The sequence below is a fragment of the Lepus europaeus genome, chromosome 6 (assembly GCF_033115175.1).
Source record: "Lepus europaeus isolate LE1 chromosome 6, mLepTim1.pri, whole genome shotgun sequence".
NCBI lineage: Eukaryota > Metazoa > Chordata > Mammalia > Lagomorpha > Leporidae > Lepus > Lepus europaeus.
Window position 1 is genome coordinate 30,545,473 of NC_084832.1, and position 26,590 is coordinate 30,572,062.

A 26,590-nucleotide genomic window follows, 5' to 3' on the forward strand; every position below is an offset into this window, starting at 1 on the left:
GGTTCAGAAGCCATCCATTGCAGTAAGACAAAGTCATAAGAAAGAGAAATTATTTTCCCTTCATTTAGATAATTTTCATTAATTAAGAGCCAGTTGCTTCTACAAGATAGGAGAGAATTCTTGAGTTTCAAATCCAGGACAAGTAGTCACAAATATCTTCAGTCAACTACAGGATGGCCATAGGTGTCCATGGAGACTGAAACTCAGTAGCAGATTGAGAAAGACGAAGGTAGATTTTTTTTATCAGTATCTGGAATCTAGTTTTCTAGGATACCTGGGAAAATATATCAGGTTAACATCAACTGTTGATGAATGAATCAACATGGAAAATAACTCTGTCACCTTGTTGTTGTTATAGATATATGTTTTAAGTTGTTTAATTTTAAACTTCTTTCTCCACATTATTCCGATGAATTCCTGATGCCATTATTTTATTTTTAAGAACTTGAGATTACGTTTGATTTGAGAACACCACATGAGTAAATAATAACCTCTCTTGGCTACTACAGCAAACACACTGATACATAAACTCTCACAAGTTCATCAATATTGCTATATTTATTTGTATACTATTATATTCTACTCTCCATGGGGTAACATAATCAGAACCCATTTCAAAATATCATCCAAGTTTTTTAAATAATGTAATGCATCACATGAAAATCCATTGTTGCTCAATATATTATAATATATGTTTTAGTGTGGGAAGACTATGAGAGTACAAGGCTTGAGACCTCAGCACAAGCAGCTATACACTCACTTTAAGATCCACCTCAGGATTATGGAACAAGTCTGTTACTGCACTATCAGGTAGGGAAAGATTCTACATTTGCCAGGATGAGAAGGTTAGGGCAATTAGAGACCTGGGGGCTGCTGCTTCATACAACTCTCCCACAAGTCCTGATTTCAGTTCTCAGGGTGACAATCATTTCCTTGGAAATTCATCAGCTTTCTTTTTATAAAGGTAAGAAAATTTTCATGATGACTTGTCTATCTGAAAGCTTAATCTTTGATTTCTGGGAAACTCAGAACTTTGAAAATAGGGCTGAGCATTTTTTTCTATCAGAAAAAGCTATGGCTTATCAGACAGTAACTTGAATGAAATGTATAAGACTTCTAACTTAAGTTTGCAATTTATTTAAACTGTCTCAGTTAGAAGTCACCAATCCATATTTTCCATATTCCTCAGACTGTTATATAATAGAAATCATTCTGTCATCTAAGATCTTGTTTGATAACCCATTACAAACATGAATTTGGTATGGATGTTGTGTCCCAGTGGGTTCAGCCACCTCTCAGGATGTCTGCATCCCATATTGGAGTGCCTGATTGAGACCTAGCTCTTCTAGTTCCAAACCAGATTCTTGCTACACATACTGGGAAAAAACAGATGATGGATCAACTGCTTGGATCTCCAACACCTTTCTAGTAGACATGAATGAAGTCCCAGGCTTTTGACTTTGGGCTGCCCTACCCCTGAGTTTTGGGGGAGATTGAGAAATGAATCAGAAAATGAAGATCTCTCTGACTCTCTCTTTGTATCTTTGTCTCTGTTTCTGCCCCTTAGAATTCAAACATATACAACAAATGTCAGGAATTCATTTCATGAATGTCGATTGCCTGTATCATCCATTTCCAGCATCAATGTCTGGATTGAAATAAATTCATAGTTATAGAATTCACTATAATCTGTTTAATCGAGATCAATATTTGTTACAAGATTCTTTTAGAGAAAAGTAACTTGCAACTTATCTAAATAGTAACATAGTACTTTATAGTTTTGCTCACCATGACTCTATAGATGTTGTCTTAGGGCATAGGGAACTATAGGTCTTAGCTGCTGAGGCTCAATTGATTCTGGCTTTAGTAATCACTGTCACATTTATACACTAAGTCATTTCCTGAAAATGGACACTCAGCAGCTGATGCTTCTTTAGGTTATTGTAAGACCAGATCCAATCATAAAACTACAGTCTGTTGCCAGAGAAGTAGGTGATAAAAATATGTATCTTCTATTTAGCCATTCAAAATCCAAAATGTGGAAGACTTTTCCCCATTTGAATGGTAATCAACATACTGGATAACTAAAAGCCATGGTAAATGTACATTGCATATGGTACTGAGATACTAAATTGTCAATAAATTTACGAGTAAATGTTTTGTTGAGATAATTATTTAATTTATGAAAAGTTGTCCGTGATTGAAGGATCTCAGTGATGAAATGGAAAAGCGTTGTTGCCCTGCAATGAATTGCTTTGGAAAATAAAGTATAGCATGGTCAACAATTATTTAACTGGAAACTAGAGGAGTCCATAAAAAATAGAAATACAACTTTTTTTATATGTATAAAAAGTGTTAAATTTGCTCAAAATGAGAAATATGAAAGTTAAATACTGAGACAATATTTTTGACTGAAGAAATTATCAAAAGTACAGAGTTTATTTACTGTCATGAGACTGAGGAAAACCAGTACTCTCCTACTTTGTGGTGGAAGTTGCAAATAGTACAATTCCTATACAGGAGCTGTACCACTTATATTTTTAAACCCAAAAAAATGCTTGTAAATTATGAAAACATATATTTATGATTGTTATTTTTCAGCACTGTTTTTAATATCATTATCCTATAAATAGTGTAATTGTTCACCATTAGCATATAAGTTGGATGAACTCTGCCATAGCTCATAATTGCGTACTATACAGTTTTTAAAAGGAAAGTGAAATACTGCAATACACAGATACAAGGTGATCTTTGGAATAGAAGAAAAAATAAAGAAAAAGAATGGTAGTTTTTTTCACATGTTATTAATATACAAGAAAATCTTCAGTGGTTCTTTACAAGGTGGTGAAGGAGAAAGCATAGTATGGAGAGCCAACTGCTTTATTCTCTTCAAGGGGGATGAGTGGACTTGTATGTGGTCATTGCTTTTCTTGAGGATTGGTTCAGAAAAGAAGTGTGTGCAGATTCACATATTCTGGGACAAAAGTTCCTATAATTTTATTTCATTTTTTAAATTTTATTTTTTAAAATATTTTAGCACATTCAATGTCACTTGTGGATATAATTCTAAGAACATAATGATATTTCCTTCCTTCCTCCCTCCCACCCTCCCTCACAATTTAAATATATCCAGGTTAGAGTAAACAGAGTAGATATGTCTGATTGTAAAATTTTCATTCAATGAATGTAAAACGAAGAATTCCTGAGAGAATCTAAGAGTTCATATGTGGATTTGTGTAACAGTTTACACATATCTGTGTTGGATACAGATATATCCAGGTCACACATGTGAACTCACATAACTTTATAAAGGCACATAATCACTTAATATTTTAATATACATAAAGGGTTTATTAGATAAAAAGTGGGACCACTGTTGTTGTGTAGCAGGTTAAACCACTGTTTGGGATGCCAGCATCCAATATGGGCACTAGTTCTTATCCTGGCTGCTCCACTTCTCATCAGCTCCATCCTGGGATAAGCAATTTAGGGTGGCTTAAGTGCTTGGGTCACTGTAACCTGTGTGGGCGACCTGGAAGAAGCTCTAGTTTCATGGATTTGCTGTGGTCCAGTCCTGGACATTGTGGCCATTTGGAGAGTGAACAAGCATATGGAAGATCACTCCCTTTCTCTTCTTTACTCACTCTCTGCTTCTGCTCTCTCTGTAACTTTGCATTTCAAAAATAAATACATTTTTGTACTTATTTATTTTTAAAAAATGCATTTATTTTATTATTTTATTTTTTTAACTTTTATTTAATGAATATAAATTTCCAGTGTACAGCTTATGGATTACAATGGCTTCCCCCTCCCATAACTTCCCTCCTACCCGCAACCCTCCCCTCTCCTGCTCCCTCTCCCCTTCCATTTGCATCAAGATTCATTTTCAATTCTCTTATATACAGAAGATCAATTTAGTATAAATATTTCAACAGTTTGCACCCACATAGAAACACAAAGTGAAACATACTGTTTGACTACTAGTTATAGCATTAAATCACAATGTACAGCACGTTAAGGACAGAGATCCCACATGAGGAGCAAGTGCACAGTGGCTCCTGTTGTTGACCCAACAAATTGACACTCTAGTTTATGGATTTATTTTTGAAAGGCAGAGTTACAGAGAAGCAGAGGCAGATTGGCCAGCTCCCCAGCTCACTAGGCGAATCCTCCGCCTGCGGTGCCAGCACCCCAGGTTCTAGTCCTGGTTGGGGTGCCAGATTCTGTCCCAGTTGCTCCTCTTCTAGTCCAGTCTCTGCTGTGACCCGGGAATGCAGTGAAGGATAGCCCAGGTCCTTGGGCCCTGCACTCACATGGAAGACCAGGAGAAAGCACATGGCTCCTGGCTTTGGATCGGTGCATAGTGCCGGTGACAATGTGCCAGCCATAGCAGCCACTTGGGGGATGAACCAACGGAAAAAGGAAGACCTTTCTCTCTGTTTCTCTCTCTCTCTCTCTAACTCTGCCTGTCAAAAAACAAAACAAAGGAAGCAGAGGCAGAGAGAGAGGTCTTGCATCAGCTGGTTCACTCCCCAGATGGCTGCAATGGCTGGAGCTGGGCCAATCAGAAGTCAGGAGCAAGGAGCTTCTTCAGGGTCTCCCATGTAGGTACAGAGACCCAAGAACTTGGGCCATCTTCTGGGACATTTTCAGGCACGTTTGCGGGGAGCTGGATCAGAAGTGGAACAGCTGGGATGCAGTGCCCATAATGGATGCAGGCATTGCAGGCAGCAGCTTTACCTGCTATGCCACAGCACTGGCCCCATAAATATATATAAAAAAAAATACCCGTAAAAATGAAAAAAAAAAAGATGAATAAGTAGAGTACAAGGACAAGAATAAAAGTAGAATGTAGACTTCTTGGAATTTGCTTTTTTTGCTAGATTTGACTTTCTAACATGAATTATATTGCATAATGTAAATTTAACTTAATTTTTGCAAAGTTAATTTTAAAATGAATTATTAACATCAAAATTAAATTGAATGACTATAAGGAGAAAATATTAAAAGTTCCTTTAAAAGATATTACAATAATATTTTGACTGTATGTCCTTACTGGAATAAAATCTAAGTACTGAATAACTGCAAAATTTGTTAGCAGATTGTTTTTGTAATAATATTTGTTATGCTGGTGCTTTAGTTTAAAGCAGGGATACTAAACATCGCTAATGCACAGGTTGAATATTATTTCAAATCACCTTGGGGAATTGCTGATTCTGGACAAAGGGTAAAGTGATGTCAAGTGATACCTTGACATCAAAAATAACAAGATAATTATGAAAGACTACTTGGCTGTGATACTTGACTACATTATTTCATCTAACAAATGCAAGGAATCAGTCTAAGAAACCTCTCTATCTCCAATCTGGGACAATTTGAGATTCAAAAAAAGAAACTGTAGATTAAATACATATTAAATGCGTTTAAAATCATGCTATGAATGAACTACAAATATTCTAATTGCTCATCTTCTTTGTAAAATAAAAAGAAACATTAAAACCAAAAGCTTGCAACAAATATCAGAGTGCTTGGGATTGAGTTCTGTCTCTCTGCCTGATCCAGGTTATTGCTACTGTGTCTTGGAGGCGGTGGATAGTGAGTGGCCTATGTACTTGGGCCCATCAGACCTACTTGGGAGACCCAAAAGGAGATCCTGGCTCCTGGAGGAGGCTCAGGTGTTGCAGACACATTGAGTTGAGAGGGGTATTCAAAATGCCATTCTCTTTTCTAGATGTTCCTTTGTAAATAGGAATCTATGAGGTAATTAGAATGATTTCAATTAAAATATCAGAGGTTAAATTGTTGCTTATTATGTCCACATCTCATATTCAAGTGTTTGGGATCCAGTTCTGCTTCTAATCTGGCTTCTTGATAATATACTCTAGAGGAAGCAGATTATGGCCAAAGTTTGGACCCCTGTCACCCATGTTGGACATCCATGGGAAGCTCCTGCCTTCAGCCTGCCCTAGTCCTGTCTAATGTAGGCATTCAAAGAGTGAACCAGTGTATGGGATGGGAGTTCTCTGTCTCTGTCTATCTCTGTCATTGTCAATTTGCTTTCCAATTAAATAATTTACTAAAATTTAAAATATCAAAATCACTCTAAAATGTAATAGAGCTCGTGATATATCATCATATGTACATACATAGGTTTCTTTTATTATTTGAATACAAATTACCTCAATTTCACACTGCTGATTTGATGACCACGGCTGTAATTAATCTCCTGATGATTAACAAGGAGAGACATTTTTTAATGTCAAATAGATGAGAATAATAGCTTCCATGAATTTTGTGAAAACCAATTTGTTAAATTGGTACTCAACAACTTGGAAAGTCTTCTGGTAGTATAAATGAATGAAATCCAGCAATGAATTACTTGTTCTGAAAACAAGATATATAATGAAAGTACTGTGGAATAAAATCTATCATTCTTACAATGACAGTGATTATAAAGTCAAATATGAAACATTTTTAAAAATGGAATTGTGAAGAGTGAGGTCAAATAACACTAAAACGATGATGGCATATTTTAAAAAATAAGGTCATTTTCAAACATAGGATAGGATATTTAATTCCCAGAAAACACATTAAAGAGAAATGGTTAGCAGAACTTAAAATTCAACTTTATATAAATTGATATCATTACTAAATCTTACTATACATTCTCTTTCTAATATTAACATATAACAGATGAAAATATGTAATATTTCCACAAAGTACTAAAAAACACATAGAGAGTGACATAAAAAGAAATATGATCACAAATACTCATAATTATTATATTCATGTTCCTACAGGAGCAGCTGTGATATCTGTATTAGTAACTGATGTGCCCATTAAATGACACAGAGCTTGTCTTGTTCTTCAGCCTCAAAGCACTTATGTCTTGCACACCAACCTTTCATTTCCATACTTACATATATTTTGTTTCCTAAACTTGTCATTCTTTATAGACCATTAGATTTTGTTCACACTTCAGTTTTTCTCCTGACAGTAAGTGTCCCCTCCTACCTTGTTTCCTACAGTAAAATTGGCAAATATCTACGCCATTATTTAGAGTCAGCTATAGAAAACATTATATGTCATTCCTTTCCCACCAGGTAGGAATTGATCCTGCCATCCTTTGGCTAATCATTATGTAAAAAATGCACATTTATTTCAGTATAACATTCTGAAACTTATATTTAACAAATCTGTCTCCTCTTCTAAATCATGGTCTTCTTTCTATGTTGCTGCTATTGAGCCAATGACTGCTAAATGCATGCCTGTGATTTAGCTAAGATTTTTAGTTAGACTACCAGATAATTATCAATAGGTTGCTTCCTTAAAATTTAGATGACAAGATCCATTAATTTGATCCGTATTATGTGGCTTACAGATAATTAAACAGATGTTAGTGAATTATGAAAACTATAATTTTCATCTATGTCAAAATTATCCTTAATTAAGTATGTAACATATATTGTTGAAATGTCACATACTCTATAGAGTACCACCTTCCAGTAAAACTTTCTGCAGTGATGAAAAATTTCTTTGAAGTGTCCTAAATGATAATCTTTAGGTCTAAGTAATTATTGAATATATGAAATGACCAAAGTATCTGAGAAAGCAAAGAGTAAAGTAATTTTAATTATTCTACATTCAAATTTATCTAGCCACATATCACAAATTGGGGCTACCTATTGTACAGCACCACATTAGAGTTAGAAGACAGAACTGAAGCATTTTTAATGCCTCACCAAAACGTGCCTTCTTATCCACTAACATTTAATTGATGACTTCCTAATTGGGAGTTTTAATGGATGTTTTCAAATCACATTGCTGTATATTGGAGACTCAAAACAATGTCATGCATTCTTGGAACTCTAGACATTTTTACTTTCTATGGAGACATTTTGATAATATCTAGCTCTTATTGTTGTAAATATGAGTAATGATTATTTGCCTCCATGTGTTTTCCATCACACAGATTAGACATCTTGCAGAGAATGAAAGGAAAGGATAAGTGACAAAAAGTAGGTTTCCTAAAGAAAAAAAAAAAAACAGATATGACAGAGTTAAGATACTGACAATGGAATGAAATTATTCAAAATGAGTCTTATATATTCTAGCATTACAACATTGAGGTAATTACCCAATAATGGACATTTTAATGAACAATCTTTTATTTTAAAAAGTTTATTTATTTATTTGAAAGGCAGAGTTTACGTGGTGTCAGGGGGAGAGGATCTTGCATTGCTTGGTTACTCCCCAGAGGGCTGCAATAGCCAGAGCTGGTCTGGTCTGAAGCCAGGAGCTTCTTCCAGGCATCCTACACGGGTGCAAGGGCCCAATGCTTGGGCCATCTTCCATAGTTTTCCCAGGTACATTAGCAGGGAGCTGGACCAGAAGTGGAACAGCCAAGACTTGAACTGGTACCCATATGGGATGCCTGCCGGTGGTGGCTTTGCCTCCTGCAACACAATGCTGGTCCCATGAAGTCTTTTAAATGATACAATTATATATATATAAAAAAAGAAAATTTCGAATTTCAGGTCATAGAGCTTTCAGGAAATTAGTTTATTCAGTGTTACCTCTTACCACTATGCATTTATTAAGAAAAGCTATAACGTCAGCCTTGTTCCTGGGGTCCTTTCACTTAATGTGGCTATTGAACTACATAATACAACAAATATTACATCAAATACTGAATTAATCACTGTTCCTGAATTCTCCTAAATGTTTGAAGAAACTAAACAAGTTAAAATTTAATACATATTAGAAACAAGTTGAGGATTTTAGATCATATAGGAAAACATCAACACAATATTCATCTGCAGAAGGAGTTAAGAATAATAAAGTAACTGTCAAGTGACAAGGTGAACTAACAAACATTGACAACAGGTTGTTTTGTTGACATTGTCAATTCAGAAATCTAATTTTCTTTTCTTTTCTCAGGGGCTAATCATATTCTCAGTGTCACCTGTCTTCTTTCTTGTCAATGTTTTAATAAATGTGATACGAAGGAAAATATAGTTGTGTGGGGGAGTCATGTATACACTTTGGGTGATTTCATAAATTATGTATTTTTTTGTTGTTGTTCACTCAGGAAGCAGAGGGGGCATAAAGAAAGACAATGATCTCTACTAGAAAAAGATTAAGAATGCTTAACACTGTAATACTTAATTATATTAAAATATCATAAGGAAATTTTTATAATGCATAATTGGTTATAACTGAAGAGGAAAGCATGATGCTTTGTAATTTAATTAGTATACATTTATTTTTAATTTTTAGAGTAATTTATCTGTCAATATATAGCTCTGGAGTAAAACCTTAATTTATGGCACTGCCTTACATTCTTAAGATATGAAATAATGTTGGACACACTTGTCATGTATACACTGTAGTGTGAGTTTGCCACTTTCATTCTCAAATAACCACCATTGAATCCTGAGTAAAATACTAATTATTTTAAGTTACTCTTTATACTTTTCTCCAAAAACAGTTTTTCTTACAGCTAATGAGACACCAGTGTTAAACATATGATAATTTACAGTCATTAAAAACCAACCTTCAAAGTCTCAAAAAGTCATTTCTTTAGAAAATAAAGTTCATTAGACACTGAATTTAAATCCAGTTTAGATATGCATGTCTATGTTGTATTAAATTTAGAAGTAGTGGTAATTAAATTTACATGTTTTATTTCTCAATTATTTATATTTGAGCAAAATACTAAGTAGTTTAATTATAGTTTTATCCCCTCCTCCTGAGATATCATAGACCCTTCTCAGTTCTTCATGAAAACAGTATCCAATAATAATTCAGCATCCAAATTCATCAAATAATCAGAAACTTTAAAATAAATTTTAAAGTACACTTTGAAAACAAAAGAAGAAAAGACTTAAATTGGCTATTTTAGGGGCAAGCATTGTGGTGTAGAGGATACAAATGCCACCTGCTACATTGGCATCCTGTATGAGAGCTGATTTGAGAACCAATTGCTCCACTTACAATCCAGCAGAGGAAGATGGTCCAAGTCCTTGGGCCCTTGAACCCATTTGGGAGACCTAGAAGAAGCTCCTGGTTCCTGACTTCAGCTTATCCCAGCCCTGGCCGTTGTGGCCATTTGGGGAGTGACCAATAGATGTAAAATATTTCTCGCTGTGTCTCTCTCTCACTCTCTCTCTCTCTCTTGCTCACTCTCTCCCTGTAATTCTGCCTTTCAAATAAATAAGTAAATCTTTAAAAGAAATGGGTTATTTGAATTCTCTAAAATTTTCTATTAGATAGGAATTCAAAATCATATTTAGGTAAAATTTTAAAAGACTTACACTGACATTTTCCTGGTAAACATGCAGAATGGACAAGTTTTTCTTATAAATTGACTTATGAGGAAAATAAATGAAAATATTTAAATTAACTGTTTAGACAAAGGACTGAAAAAATTTATTAACAAGAGCTAGAGTAAGTTATATTTGATAAACTAAGATTTTTCTTGAGGCATAAAATTAACAAACTTGGAAAATCTCATGAAGAAAGTGCATGTCAAGAAGTCACATTCAGGAGGCGCCGCAGCTCAATAGGCTAATCCTCCACCTGCGGCGCTGGCACACCGGGTTCTAGTCCCTGACGGGGCGCCAGATTCTGTCCCGGTTGCCCCTCATCTAGTCCAGCTGTCTGCTCTGGCCCAGGAGTGCAGAGGAGGATGGCCCAAGTTCTTGGGCCCTGCACCTGCATGGGAGACTAGGAGAAGCACCTGGCTCCTGGCTTCAGATCAGCATGGTGCGCCGGCCTCAGCGTGGTGGCTGCAGCGGCCATTGGAGGGTGAACCCAAGGTAAAGGAAGACCTTTCTCCCTGTCTCTCTCTCACTGTCCACTCTGACTGTCAAAAAAAAAAAAAATCACATTCATTAAAATAAGAGAGACTAAATATAAAGAATGACAAGTTACTCCATGAATTAGAAAAGAAATATTCACATATTCATTTTCTTCTAATAAATACAGAAATTTGGGAAAAATGAACAATATCTCAAGGAAAGTGGATTTGAAATTACCATGGAGGAGTAGAAAACCTACATTTAAAAAAATGACATGAAGGATGTTAAGGGAGTTGATATTAAATATAAATATATAATCCACAACAAAATTCAGTGCACTTGTGGAAAAATGATGTACTGATAGTCTTACATACATATGTATTGTAATTTATCATTAGGTATATGCCAAAGCATTAAAAACATATTTATGCGTGATTTTCTTCGAAATCAACTTGAATAGGTTTTTCATTAACTTTATAACTTCATTGATTTACTGTTATTTTGTCCTATATATTTGTTATTTATTTATAAACTATTGTTAGATTTATGTATATTTTTCTAAGAGAGTATACTTAAACTCAAGCAAAGATATTTTTTTCTTTCTGCATATAATTATCAGTGCTTTTACTTTACATTGTATTAATACTTTTAAAAGAAGGTCATGAGGAAATTATCTTCAGTTAATAGACTAAGTGATATAATTAATTTAGACTTCAAAAGTTTCCTTGTAGTATGAGAACAAAATTCATCTTTTAAGCTTATTATCTTTTGATTTTTCTGATTCAAGTTTGTATAGTCAGTCCCAAAGCCACCAATGTTATGGTTTAGAATAAATTCACTGAGAAAGATAAGGATTTCTGAGTTTTTTAAATATCAATATTAAAATAAGATTACTCTAAATGGGATTTTCTTCTTCGGAAATTATTACAAGGCTGTTCTCTGACATTTTTCTCTTACATTCATGTCATTGTAACATGAACAAGTATCCATAAAACAAAAATTTTCCATTCCATAAATTTTGAGAATGAAAATTTGTTAATAATTACATGCTTTAGAATTATACTTGATACGATCTAGGACTTGCTCCCTCATTTCTCTATTCTAAGCCCAAGTTGTTCTTTCATTTCTCTATTCTCTTCAAGGTAGGAAACTAATTCTATTATGAAGGAATCTGTAGGACACACAATTTAATCTTTAGACCTTATAAAAGAGATGGCTAACATTTTTCTGTAATAGCATAGCCAAAATAAGAACTTAAATAATAATTTCATAGCTAGATTCACTTCGCCATCAGCCAAGTAAGCAGTAAGTAGAAAAAACCTCCCTTTCAGACCAAAGGGAAAGAAAGTTTTAAAGTGAGAATATAATTTTCCTCATGGGCATCGTCTACCTTAGAAAAACTACTACAGAACATGCCTGTGACTATAGACTTGTAGTTCAGGCCACCGAAGATTAGAGATGGGACACGGGCACTCCCTTGACTTGCATCCTCTGGTCTGCTTTAACACAAACCAGGAGGAAAAGAAAGCTCGGCATCAGAAGCAATGGGGGGGCAGGCCTATTAATGGCTGATCTGTACAGTGATCTGCCCTCAAGGAGACCCAACAGGCCAGTCCACTGCAGTGGCTTTCAAAGTGGTGAGCCTGGGCTTCAGGAGAAGTCAGCTTGTGAAGAGCCCTGGCAGCTCTGCCAAGAGTTGGATCACTGGAAATGGACCTGCCCTGGAGTCGAAGGATGCCCAGGTCAGAGCCACAGATCTTATTGGCTCCAAGCTGAAAAGCCCTTCACTCAGCCCAACTTCCAAAGTGACCACTGCAGCTGAGGGAATGGCCAAGTAGGGTCAGCAACATTGCAGGCAGAACTGAAAATTTCTTGTTAGAGATGCCCCCTGCCTTTACCTGGCCAGCTCTCCTCCCAGGCCAGCCAAGTAATGAAAGTCAACAGAGTGCCTTTCCCTAGGAGGTTCACACCTCCCTTAGGATATACCCCATGTGAAGAGATAGATAGGTCTGGGCCTCTTAACTTACAAGGCCTAAAGCCCAACAGCTTATTATCAAGCCCCTTCTATCAGGTTCTATTTGCCTCTAAATCAGAAAACTTAATTGTTGCTTAGACATCACCTTTCTTAGCTCCTCTAATAATGACTCTGTCCTTGGTTCTATACCCTGTCTAGCACACTTGGGCCTCATTCCTTTGTAATCATAACCTCTACCACCAATGGCTCTACCCCCAACCTGTGTGTACTGATGGTCCTCTTCCCCACTTAATGCTGTATAATTGTTCAAACCTGGTAAATGCCACTCTTAGGATCATTGGTTACTATCCTCACTCTGTCTTTTATGACCTTGTCTAAATATGATCAGAGTCGGCAAACTTGGAAGGCTTCCATAGCCTTGGCAACTCATGACGACAGCCTAGGGTGGTTACTGGCGCCATAAACTAGAGTGTCAATTTGTTGGGTCAACGACAGGAGCCACTGTGCACTTGCTCCTCATGTGGGATCTCTGTCCTTAATGTGCTGTACATTTTGATTTAATGCTATAACTAGTACTCCAACAGTATGTTTCACTTTGTGTTTCTATGTGGGTCAAACTGTTGAAATATTTATACTAGATTGATCTTCTGAATATAAAGATAATTGAAAATGAATCTTGATGCAAATGGAAGGGGAGAGGGAGCGGGAGAGGGGAGGGTTGTGGGTGGGAGGGAAGTTATGGGAGGGGGAAGCCATTGTAATCCATAAGCTGTACACTGGAAATTTATATTCATTAAATAAAAGTTAAAAAAAATTTAAAAAAAAAGAAAAAAAAGAAAGAATTATGCTTGATAAACAAATTGCTTAAATTGTGTTTTTTTAATTACACATCCACAAATATAGTAATAATTCATCAAGCCTTTAATTTGGGTAATGTGTGTGGCTTGGTAAATGCATGTTATTCAAATAAATAAAACAACATAGAAATTGCAAAGGTTATATTAAACATTATTGAAAATAATTTAATTACTGGCATAGATATTCAAGCATATCCTGTATAAATAAAATAGTCATTGGCATTTGAAAATAATGGCCAGGAACTTCTGTGGGAGTCTCCATCTGTGGAGTGGAAACACTCACCTTCTTTTGTGAGTGTGGCCGTGGAGTGATAGCTCTCCCAGGAACAGATATCACCCTGCTAAGGAGGGCTGAAATTGTACCCAGTTCTTGTCATTTGGCATCAACAGCACTTTTATATCAGCATGGCATGTATTCATCTCAGTCCTTTACTCAGGTGCAGAAGTACACATTCACCTTGCTTGTCACCACTGATCCTGAACTCATAAAATACCTAAACAATGTTGTGGAGCAACTAAAGTACTGACTACACAAGCATTCAGTCGGAAACTGACAGTAGTCATCTCAAATACTAAAAGCGGTAAGGTCCTTGAAAGATGGCAATTTGGTATCCAATGAAACAATACTGCAAAGGATAACAAAGCTCCCAGAGAAAAGTGTCAGGAAGTTATCCAGGGTGAAATTCTGATCAGACAGATCACAGCAACAGTGACATTTCTGGCACTATTGCAAGTTTCATTTTCATTTGATCCACTGATTTTTTTTTAGACAAAGATTTGGCTTTCCCTGAGAAACATGAAGAATGTGCACCAGAGTTTATTATCAATTCTGAAAAAAAAAGTCTCTGTTCATTTACTACAACTATCTACAAAATAAACAGCATTATGGCCTACAAAATTCCTGTCAATGACTGATAATGATAAAAGGAAAATAATGTATTTATTAAATGTGATTTTTTTTCTCAAATGAAGTTAACTGTAGTTGATAATGTGTTGTTTTTTTCTTTTTGTTTTATTTTGTTGGTCATTGTTTTTTTCCACTGATTAAGATTTTGTTTGTTTTAACATTTTTTAATTTATTTGAAAGGGAGAGTTATAGATAGAGGAAAAGAGACAGAGAAAGAAAGTTCTTCCATCTACAGATTCAATCCCCAAATAGCCTCCATAGCCAGGCTAGGACAAGATGAAGCCAAGAGCCAGGAGTTTCAACCAGGTCTGCCAGATGTATGCAGGAGCACAAGGACTTGGGCATTCCTTTGCTATTTCCCTGGGTGCATTAACAGAGAGCTGAATCAGAAAAGGAGCAGATACATCTTGAACTGTTGCCTATATGTGGTACTAGTGCCACAGGCAGAGACTTATCCTGCTGTGCCACAAGGAGGCTGAGCCCATTATTGGTTAAGTTTCAGATGGAGACAATCAATATTATACTTTAACCAACTGTAAATTATTTTACTTGACCTCCCCTCCCACAAATAAAATAAAAGCTTATTATGAACAAGGACATTTCTCTCTTTTTTAGTGCTTTACATGTAAAACCAGTAATGAATATCTTTGAGCTTCTGAATTATCAAGTGGATGAATACATTTACTTCCACAATATGTCTAAATAACAACAAATACTAATAAAACATCTAAAACCAACTAGTATAAATGGCTTCAACTCTCCAGTTAAAAGACACAGACTGGTTGAATGGATTATAAAAAAAAAAAAAGTCTATTTGCTATCTACAAGAAACACATCTCACCTACAAAGATGCGTGAGGACTGAAAATGAAAAGACATAAAAAGGTATTCCATGCCAAAAGAAACCAAAAAGGAGTTTGTATAGACATCCTATTATTAAAGAAAAAAATACTTTAAAACAAAAATTGTTAAAAGAGAAAAAAAAGGGCACTATGTAATGATTAAGGGATCAAACAGGAAGAAGCAACTATTATAAATGTATCTGCACATAATTAAAGGGCACCTGGGTATTTAAAAATGTTGAGGGCTCTAAAGGGAGACATAGATTCAATACAATAATAATGGAGGGCTTTAATACCCCAACTTTAAGCAATAAACAGATCAACCAGACAGAAAATCAACAAGAAAACAGCAGAGCTAATCAATATTTTGGAACAAATGGACCTGACAGAAATCTACAGAACTTTTCATCCTACAGTTGCAGAATACACTTTCTTCTCAGCAATGCAAGGAGCTTTCTCTCAGATTGACCAGATGCTAGGCCATAAAGCAACTCAAAAACATCGAAATCATACCATGCATCTTCTCTGACCAGAATGGAATGAAGCTGGAAATCAACAACCCAGAAATCTCTAGAACATATGCAAACATATGGATACATATGGAGGCTGAACAACATGCCCCTGAATGAACCGTGGGTCATAGAAGAAATCAAAAGAGAAATCAAAACATGTCTGGAAACCAATGAAGATGAGAGTACAACATATTAATACATATGGGGTATAGCAAAAGCAGTAAAGAGGAAAGTTTAAAACAATTAGTGCCTATATCAAGAAATTTGGAAGGTACCAAATAAATGAGCTATCAGTGCATCTCAATAAATGAGCTATCAGTGCATCTCAATGATCTAGAAAACAACAGCAAACCAAATCCAAAACTAATAGGAGAAAAGAAATAATTAAAATTAGAAAGGAAATCAATAAAATTGAATAAAAAATACAAAAGATCAGCAAAACAAATTGTTTTTTTGAAAAAATAAATGAAATTGACAAACCATTGGCCCAACTAATCAAAAAAAGGAGAGAGAATACCCAAATCAATAAATTAAAAATTAGAAAAAGGAAATGTAACAACAGATGCCACAGAAACAAAATGAATCATCAGAAATTACTACAAAGAGCTTTGTGCCAACAAACTGGGAAATGTAGAAAGAATAGATTGATTCCTGGACATATACAACCTACCTAAATTGAGCTATGAAGACACAGAAAACCAAAACAGACCCATAACCTAGATAGAAATCAAATCAGCAATAAAGACCTTCCCAACAAAGAAAAGACTAGGACTGGATGACTTTACTGCTAAATTCTACCAGACATTTAAAGAACTAACTCCAATATTTCTCAGTTTATTCAAAACAATTGAAAGGAGAATCCTCCCAAATTCTATGAAGCCAGAATCACCTTAATTCCTAAACCTGAAAAAGATGCAACATAGAAAGAGAATTACAGACCGATTTCCCTGATGAACACAGACACAAAAATCCTCAACAAAATTCTAACCAATTGGATCCAACAACACAAGAGAAAGATCATCCATTCTGACCAAGTGGGATTTATCCCTGATATGCAGGGATGGTTCAACAATCACAAATAAATTAATGTGATACATTAAATTAACAAGCTGAAGAACAAAAACCATATGATTATATCAATAGATGCAGAGAAAGCATTTGGTGAAATACAACACCCTTTCATGATGAAAATTCTAATTAATTGGGTATAGAAGGAACATTCCTCAACACAGTCAAAAATTTATGACAAACCCACATCTAGTGTCCTATTGCATGGGAAAAATTTGGAAGTGTTCCCATTGAGATCCTGTAACAGACAAGGATGCACACCACTTCTATTTAATATAGTCCTGGAAGTTTTAGCCATAGCCATTAGGCAAGAGAAAGAAATCAAAGGGATGCAGATTGAGAAGGAATAAGTGAAATTATCCCTATTTGAAGATGGCATGATTCTATATGTAGGGGATACAAAGACTGCACCAAGAGACTATTGGAACTCATAAAGGAGTTTTGTAAAGTAGCAGGATATAAAACCAACACATAAAAATCAACAGTCTTTGCACACACAGACAATACCAAGGCTGAGACCAAACTTCTAAGATCAGTCCCATTCATAACACCTACAAAAGAATCAAATACCTTGGAATAAGTTTAACCAAGGATATCAAAGATCTCTACAATGAGAATTACAAAAGATTAAAGAATGAACTAGAAGATCCATAAACATGGAAAAATCTTCCATGTTCATGGATTGGAAAGATCAATATCATCAAAATGTCCATTCTTTGGAAAGCAATTTGCAGATTCAATGCAATACCAATCAAACTATAAAAGAAATTTTTCTCAGATATAGAAAAAATGATGGTGACAACTCAGACAGCTAAAACAATCTTATACAACAAAAAGAAAGCTAGAGGCGTCACAATATCAGATTTCAAGACATACTACAAGGCAGTTATAATCAAAACAATCTGGTATTTGGTACAAAAACTTATGGATAGATCAATGGAATCAATCCAAGCATCTACAACTAGCTTATGGTTGACCAAGGAGCTAAAACTAATCCCTAAAACAAGGAAAGTCTCTTCAACAAATGGTGCTGGGAAAATTGGATTTCCACATGCAGAAATAGGAAGCAAACCTGTACCTTACACTTTACACAAAAATTCACTGAAAATTGATTAAAAATCTAAATCTATGACACAACATCATCAAATTTTTAGAGAACATTGGGCCAACCCTGCAAGACATAGGCATAGGCAAAGAGTTCTTGGGAAAGACTCCAGAGGCACAGGCAGTGAAATCAAAATTAACAAATGGGATTACATCAAATTGAGAGCATTCTGTACTGCAAAAGAAGCACTCAGGAAAGTGATTGGGCTACGGATAGAATGGGAGAAATTATTTTAAACTATACAACTCATAAGGATTAAGAGAAAGAATCTACAAAATGATCAATAAACTCCACAACAACATAACAAACACCCCCAATTAAGAGATGCACAAGTACTTAAACAGACATTTTTCAAAAGGGGAAATCCAAACAGCCAACAGACACAGAAAAAATGCTCAGGATCACTTGCTGCTAGAGAATGTAAATCAAAACCACAATGAGGTTTCACCTCACCCCAGTTAGAATGGCTTTGTAGAGAAATCAACAAAGAACAAATGCTGGCAAGGATGTGGGAAGAAAGGTACTCTAATCCACTGTTGGTGGGATTATGCACTAGTAATTCCACTATGGAGGACAGTATGGAGATACCTCAGAAATCTGAAAATAGACTTACCATATGAACCAGCCATCCCACTCCTGGCAGTTTACCCAAGGGAAGTTAAATCAGTAAATAGAAGAGTTATATGCGCCCCCATATTTATTGCAACTCAATTCACAAAAGCTAAGATATGGAACCAAAATAAATGCCCATCAACAGAAGACTGGATAAAGAAATTATGGGATATGCACATTACAGAATACTACACAGCAGTAAAAAAATGAAATCTGGTCATTTGTAACAACATGCATGGATTTGGAAAACATCATACTTAGTGAAATAAACCAGTACCAAAGTGACAAATACCATATGTTCTCCCTGATCTTGGAGAATGAATAGAGGACCTAAAACAAAAGCTGCAGAAATGAAACTGACCCTTTGAGAAGGGATGACTTGAACTTCCTTGTCTTGATTGTTGAGGAAGAGTGCTTTTTTTTCTCATTTTTTCTCTATATATTATTTGTTGAACTCTTTACTTAATATAGAATTAATCATAAGTGTATAAAGTCAAAACAGGGATGGATCTCAGGAATAAGAGAGAGGGAGAATGAAGTTTATAAATCTAAAACTGTATAGTTCTGCATACATTCCTATGGATAACTTCTAAGGGTACAATTTAAAAACATATCATGGGGCCACAAATCCCATTAAGCTGGGTGATAAAAATGTCATCTTAAGTGTCAAAGTGATCATATTACGTGTTAAAGTGAACATATATGTAGGATTAAGTGTTGAAATGATCATATAAGTAGGATTAAGTGTGAGGTAGTTATAGTAGATAGAATTAAAAAGGAGAGAATGTTCCAACATTGTAAGCAGTCTACACAGCAGTCTCATAGAATGACAATTGCTTTAAGTAACACTCTGACCTCAGAATCAGCCCTTAAATCTTCCTGGTGTGGTTGAAAAGCCTATGAGAGCATTTTAGGCATGGAAAGCTATGACACTGAAGGAAAAAAAAAATCTACATGAAGGATCTCTGTGAGTGAGATCCTAATGGAAAGAAGTGGCCATCAAAGAAAGTTTTGCTTTTCTCTAAAAGGAGGAGAGAACTTCCACTTTGCTATGAACTTGACTAAATACTGATGGGGTTTGTGGATTCAAAATGTTCCATAGCCTAGGCAGCTCATGTCAAGATCTTCAGGTGGTCACTGACGTCATACATAGGAGTGCTAATTCTTAAATTAACAACAAGAGTCACTTTGCATCAACTCCCTATGCAGGATCCCTGTCCTCAACCTGCTATATTATGAGACTTAAATGTGATACTTGCTTGCAAACACTTTGTGTGTGTGTGTGTGTGCAAATTGTTGAAATCTTTACTTACTATAGAGTTCGTCTTCTGTGAACAAAGTCAATTGAAAATGAATCTTAATGGAGAATGGGACTGGTAATAGGAGAGGGAGAAGGAGGGGTAGGAATGTGGGTAGGAAGGCAGGTATGGCTGGAAGAATAACTATTCCTAAAGTTCCACATAGTAAATTTATATTTCTTAAAAAATAGATTAACTAATTAAAAAAAAAACCTAACTAAGATGGTAAATATTTGCCTTGGTCTTATTTAGAGAGATAAACAAGCAAAAACCAAATAAAGAAAATACATGTGGATGTCATATTTTTTCTATATGGATATTTATGGATGTTGTCATCACTGAACTATACAACTTTCATAATCACATACACTTCTTTCTTCACTCTATGATATTTGTTATGTATTCCTCATTTGGCACCTTTCTAACTCCACCATTTGGGGCAAGTCCGATTGAGCATGTCCCAAACTGTACATCTCCTCCCTCTCTTTTCCACATTTGGATATTGACATATTCACCCTGTTCTCAAAAAATTATATGCAAGTCTCTATATGTAACATTTATGTATGAAACAAACATGGGAAATACAAAAAAATTGTTAAATCTATGTTTTTTTTATTCTTTGTACTTTATTATTTGAAATATTTTCAAATAAAGAAAGAGCCTAGATTTAGAAATGAAAAATTCATATCACATATGCTAATTCTTGACTGGCTCTAGGCTAGTTCATTCCAAAAAGAAAATAGAACATCTAAAGATTATTTGTATTTTTATTATTGCAGTAAGAGTGGTAGACCAGTTAAATGAAGCATTTGGTCTCCAAGCATTATATTTATTCATTTGTTTATACATCCAACTACTTCTTCAATATAGTGTGCAAAGTTCTATACTAAAAATGAAAACACAATTTCAGAAAAGTATATAATGTTATAAATCACATGAAACAATAATTTTAATGAATATTTAGCTCAATAATATTATTGAAGGATTAAATCCATAACCATAAAATCTATTAAAATAAAGCCTGATGACAAATAGGATTTATTATTTGGTAGTTAATATTTTATTACAAACATCAACAGTATTATTAGCATAGAGCAAGATGATTAGAAAGACTTGCACAAGGGCTAAATGATCAAACATTTGCAAAGCAACCCAAATGTTGAAGATATAATCTAAATATTTATTAGATGCAACAAAGAACACAATAATCAGTGTAGAAACAAAAATAAACTGAGATTCAAAGGGAAACTCAGAAACTCTTTCCATGACAAGGATGGTAATTACTTTGTAGACTAATGAAGCTATGTCACAACACTGGCCCCAGTGTCAAACTTTTGAAGTATATAATCCCTCATCACCTGTGTGCCTTATGTAATAATTACTATATCATCCTTTTTAAATAGTCAAAGTTTATAGATATTCTGTACAAGTTAGCAATTCAGAATAATTTTTTCTTTTTATATAAGTATGCAGCACTCAGCTTTTTTTGAAATATTACTTCATTTATTTTATAATTATTGCTGGAAATGTTGATTGCAAATGAAAAATGTTAGTATCCAATGGAATCAAATATGTGTTCTTTTAATATTATTTTATTTTTCCACTGAATTTTTGCTACTCAAACTATTTTGGAGACTTGAAACACACGTATTTCCTGAAATATTTCTTTTCCCTCCTTGTCTCAGGGGAAGCCCATAATGACTGTCCATGAACCACACTTTGATTAGCCAGGTTTGAAGGAGTAACTGTTCTCTGTACAGGGTATTCTAGTAGCTCTCCATATTCTTTACTGTGCAGTGTGTCAGAGAGACAGGTCTTCCTTCCGCTGCTTCACTCCGCAAATGGCCACAACAGCCAGAGTTGGGCCATTCTGAAGCCAGGAGCCAGAAGCTTCTTCCAAGTCTCCCACATTGATTTAGGGACCCAAGTACTTGGGTTGTCTTCTACTGCTTTTCCAGGCCATAAATGAGAGCTGGATCAGAAATGGAGTAGCCAGGACTCAAACTGGCACCGATATGGGATGCTGGCACTACAGGCAGTAGTTTCACTTACTATGCCAAAGTGCTGGCCCTACAGTGATGTTTTTAAGAAGAAAAAAGTAATACTTCTCGGAATTGATAATAGTGAATTTTTAAGATAAAGATTCATTTCACAAAATGACATTAAATAAATATGTCAGCAGTGTTATATAAATAATTAATATAATTTATAGAGTTTTAATGTATGTTCTATTTTGATTTTTTGTTTAAAAGATGCCTGGCATTCTGGATTACAGGAAATAGACACAGTATTTTGTTGTTGATAGGAGAGGTCAGAAGAGACAGTTTTTCATACAATATATGACTAAAAGGCTATGCAAAAGCAAATATGTAGGTCCCTTAGGCATGAAAGAGAATTGCAGTTAAAGAATAGGAGTTTCAGGTGAGAACAGAAACTAACATAAAAACAGAATATATGGGTTTTGACTTAATTATTAATATTGCAAATTGAATGCTATAATAATTAGGTAGAACAACAACCACTCTCCTCTTTTAGGAAAACTGAAGTATTTTAAGGGAAGAAGTGAAACTGTGGTAAAGGCCAAAGTTAGCTAGCTTGTATTTTCCAAACAATAATTCACTTCTACCCAATCACTTCCAAGAAGATCAGATATTGACAAAAGTTTTAAGGACAGAACTTTTTAGTGTGATATACTTCATCATCACATTGTATTTTAGAAATACTGTAGAAATCACTCTATTGTCTTTCCCAGTATACAATGAATAAATACGTAGAAGTGATTTTCAGCCACTTAATGAACATGCCTTAGGATAATACAACTGCTGTAAAAGATAGACCAATAGTACATGCCAAGATTCACTGAATCTAATATACATTTAAGTTAATAAAGCTACAGGATTTAATTTGAATTAATAATGGAATCACTTTAATTTCCTAAGCATATTTCACTTGGCTTTTGTTAGAATACTGGGCTGAATCCCCAGGCCTGACAAAACTTGGTCCAGAGAGTTGATCTAAAGGTTGGTGGGATGTTGATTGCTTCAGAAAATCCTGTACTGGGGACATTTCAAACTGCTAAGACAATGCACTATAAACTTCACCAAGGAGCCTTTGCACATCTCCCATCCATCTGGTCAAGGTCCATGTAGCGCTCTGTAGCTCCCACAGTAAGAATTTTAAGAAGGGAGTCTGCCTGATGCTCAAATGGAATGAAGCCTGGTTTCAAAGCTCCTACCCTGTGTCTGGACAGGCTCAACCCCACTCTCACCTCCTACATTCTGCACTCCCCCACCCCAAATAGTATTCTCTAACTAGCTGCCCCTCTCCTTCTCCTTCTTTGAATCCTAAAATCATAAAACCTAACAGATTTGGGCCCAAATTATTTGCATGTATATGATTGTACATATAAAACAGTGACAGGCTATTCACGGAATCCAAATAACCAGCGCTTTAAAATGCTTTCTACAGAGACACTTGTTTTGAAGTAATAGAAGATATGTGCAGAAGAAACCTTTGTGATGATGAAGGGAGTCAACATGAGGAGAAAGCAAAAAAGAAAACTGAGAAAGGCATACTTAATTCACAAATTTCTAAAATGTCTATCTGTAAAATAAATAGATTTTTTAAAATATGTATTTATTTATTTGAAAGGCAGAGTTACAGAGAGGCAGAGGCAGAGGCAGAGCAGAGAGAGAGAAGTCTTCCATCTGCCGGCTCATTCCTCAAATGGCTGCAAAGGCTGAAGCTGCACCGATGTGATTCCAGGAGCCAAGGGCTTCCTCCATGTCTCCCATGTGAATGCAGGGGCCCAAGCCTTTATGTCATCTCCCAGTGTTTCCCCAGGCCATAACAGAGAACTGGATCAGAGAAGTGGAGTAGCCGGGTCTCCAACCAATGCCCATAGGGGATGCCGGCACCACAGCCAGAGACTTTACCTGCTATACCTCAGCACCTGCCTCTAGATTTTTATATCTTAAGGTCACTATTGTCTGCTTCTGGGTTTAGTTCCAGTGAAAGTAGGGAAGAATTCCCAATTTTACCTTACAAGATGTGTGTCTTTGTTATTTTTTTCTGGAATTTCAGCTATAGACAGTGTTTATATGCATAACACATTAGAGTATATATAGATTTGTTGCCCCTGATACACTGTGGAAAATATATTCCTGTTAATCAGATATTTGTTTCTTCTGTTTTCCCCTACTTCTTATAATAATTTTCCCATTCTCAAAGCAAACACTTTGCACCAAAAATGTTTATGAGATATGGGAGACTTTTGCAAGCATGACTAAAAGCAATAGAGAGATGCCAGAACTCAGCTTGAGCTTAACTATATGAAATAAAAGAATTGGAAGCTTTTCAAAGCTGGAGTGGAGGATTGTAGGCCATATGTGTTTACTAATTGGCTGTACCCAAAGGGAAAGTAAACTTTCTTCTATTTTCTTTACAGGAGGCTGCTTTATGAAAGAAAACACAGTGTTATCCTAAGTTAGACACTGATGCCCTCACAAAGATGGGAGCTGGGGGACAAGTTTCCTTATTTATTACATTTCAAACTGATGAAATCCATGTTCTTTAAAGGACTGCTTACTCTGTTAAATTGAGAAGAGGCTTTTAAAAACTATACATATCAAAAGGATAGAGAGAGAAATTACAGTTACAATTTTCCTACAAGTAATGCTCTAAGAAAGGGGAAGTCAGGGACTGGTGACAGAAGAAGCCTGCCTAACACGCTGGGGGAACAGTTAGGTGTTAGGCACCATCTAATAAATGAGCAATAAAACATGACAAAGTCAATACATGCTCATCTGAATAACTCTCCTTGCCACTACCATAGCTGAAGCTTCTGCCATACTGAAGCTTACATAACACAACAGCGACTCCAATAGCTTTGGACTTTAGATGAATGGAATACAGTTAAATAACTAACCTGAATTGGACATTCAGAATAAGCAAAATATGTGTATATTTCTAAACCAGTGATATCTTGAATTTCTTTGACATACAGCATGATCTGATATCACCTGGCTAATGCAAATACTAGTTTTCATGTTACCTTCATGAATCCAGAATATACAACACAAATTTCTCAGCTGGAATGGGCAAACAATTAGCAGAGGCTAGAAAGATGTCATTCTTAAGCAGTAGGAAAATATTTGGAAACACAATGTCTCAGAAATGTCTTCTGGAACAGATTGCCTGTCCAATTATTTTGTAGCTGTGGAAGAGGAAGAGGTTGTTGAGGAAGAGGTTAAGAGAGAGAGAGAGAGAGAGCGAGAGCGAGAGAGAGAGAGAGAGCACAAACTAATATTTTCAGGTTTTATTGACTAAATTTTATCAAGTACTATCTGGAAGATAAAAATTTTGTCAATAGAAAGCAGAAAAAAAAAGGAAGTTCAAAAAATTTCTGTAACTTTGGGCCTTGATGTGAAGGCTGTGAAGCTCAAACAATAGGTGATATAATTGATAAAGGTTTGGAAACACTACACCTTGTTAAAACTACGAATTCTGGAAAAGATAAAAATAACAATCTAGTTTTCCCATTCATTGCAGAAATTCGCAAAGGATCCAAATGCCCAGGGCAAAGATCAGATTAAGGCTATAGATGACAGTTAAGCCTCAAATTGAATAAATTTATTTAGAGAAACCCAGCCATAGCTAAGGAATTCAGAGTATCAGCTGCAAATTTAAGGACAAAGTAGAAGATGGAGTTGAGAAATTGTATTTATCATATGTACTCATACACATGCACATATATGAATTGTGGGTATGAATGTTTACTAGCATATGAAATAGGATCTTATACAGATAAAAAATAGCATTTGGTCTGGTTTTGAAGCAAATTGCCAGAATGCATAGAAACCTTAATGGCGAATGGTAAAATGAAGCCATTTTTATTAAAGAATATTGGTCTCCCCCCTCAAAATCCTGTATTTGGATTTGGGTCTAGAAAACTGAATAAATGTAAGATAAGAACTTTTCTTCAAGTAAATCGATGAATAATAAAGAGAAAGAGGAGTCTCACGTGTGTAGGTCCAGAACCACAAAATACATCACACCATGGCACAAATTCTACAGAGCAGAAGCAGGGCCTAATCCATGAATATTCACCAACACTATGGAAGGGTCTGCTTTATGATACCCCCAGAAGGATTTTATAAATTCTATAGCCATGGCTAGTGAGGATCTACTGTTCTCCCTTTTCTGATCAGTGCATGTACACTCAGCTCTTAGTTCACTGAAGCAGGAGTTTATGGAAAGAAGATAATTAGTCCTACTCTTACTGAAAGTCTAGTCCTTGCAATGATGCTGAATGAGAAATTGAGGAAAAGGTTTGAGAATAAGTGAAAGGGAAATTTGAAACCACTTATTGATGAGGAGGGGAACACACTGTGGTCTCAAGAACTATCTTCCTCCTTCGTGTGGGCTGTCTGGTTCTTTTAAGCATTGCAAAGGGGAATTTGGGCTGCTGAGGACGTGACAATGACAGAACAGGAACAGACAAGGGCTGAAGTCCATTGCAGGTCTGACACAGGGTATTTTATCAATCTTAAATTTCAATGCAATTCCTTGAGAGACTTACTGCTGGCTTGGCTCAGTCATGATGAGGGAATGG

The 26,590-nt window shown here is 35.5% G+C and overlaps 1 pseudogene; it reads left to right on the top strand.

Moving 5' to 3' along the window:
* Positions 1-837: 837 nt before the first annotated feature.
* Positions 838-14,549, top strand: LOC133762053 (mitotic spindle assembly checkpoint protein MAD2A-like; annotated as a pseudogene).
* The last annotated feature ends 12,041 nt before the right edge of the window (positions 14,550-26,590 follow it).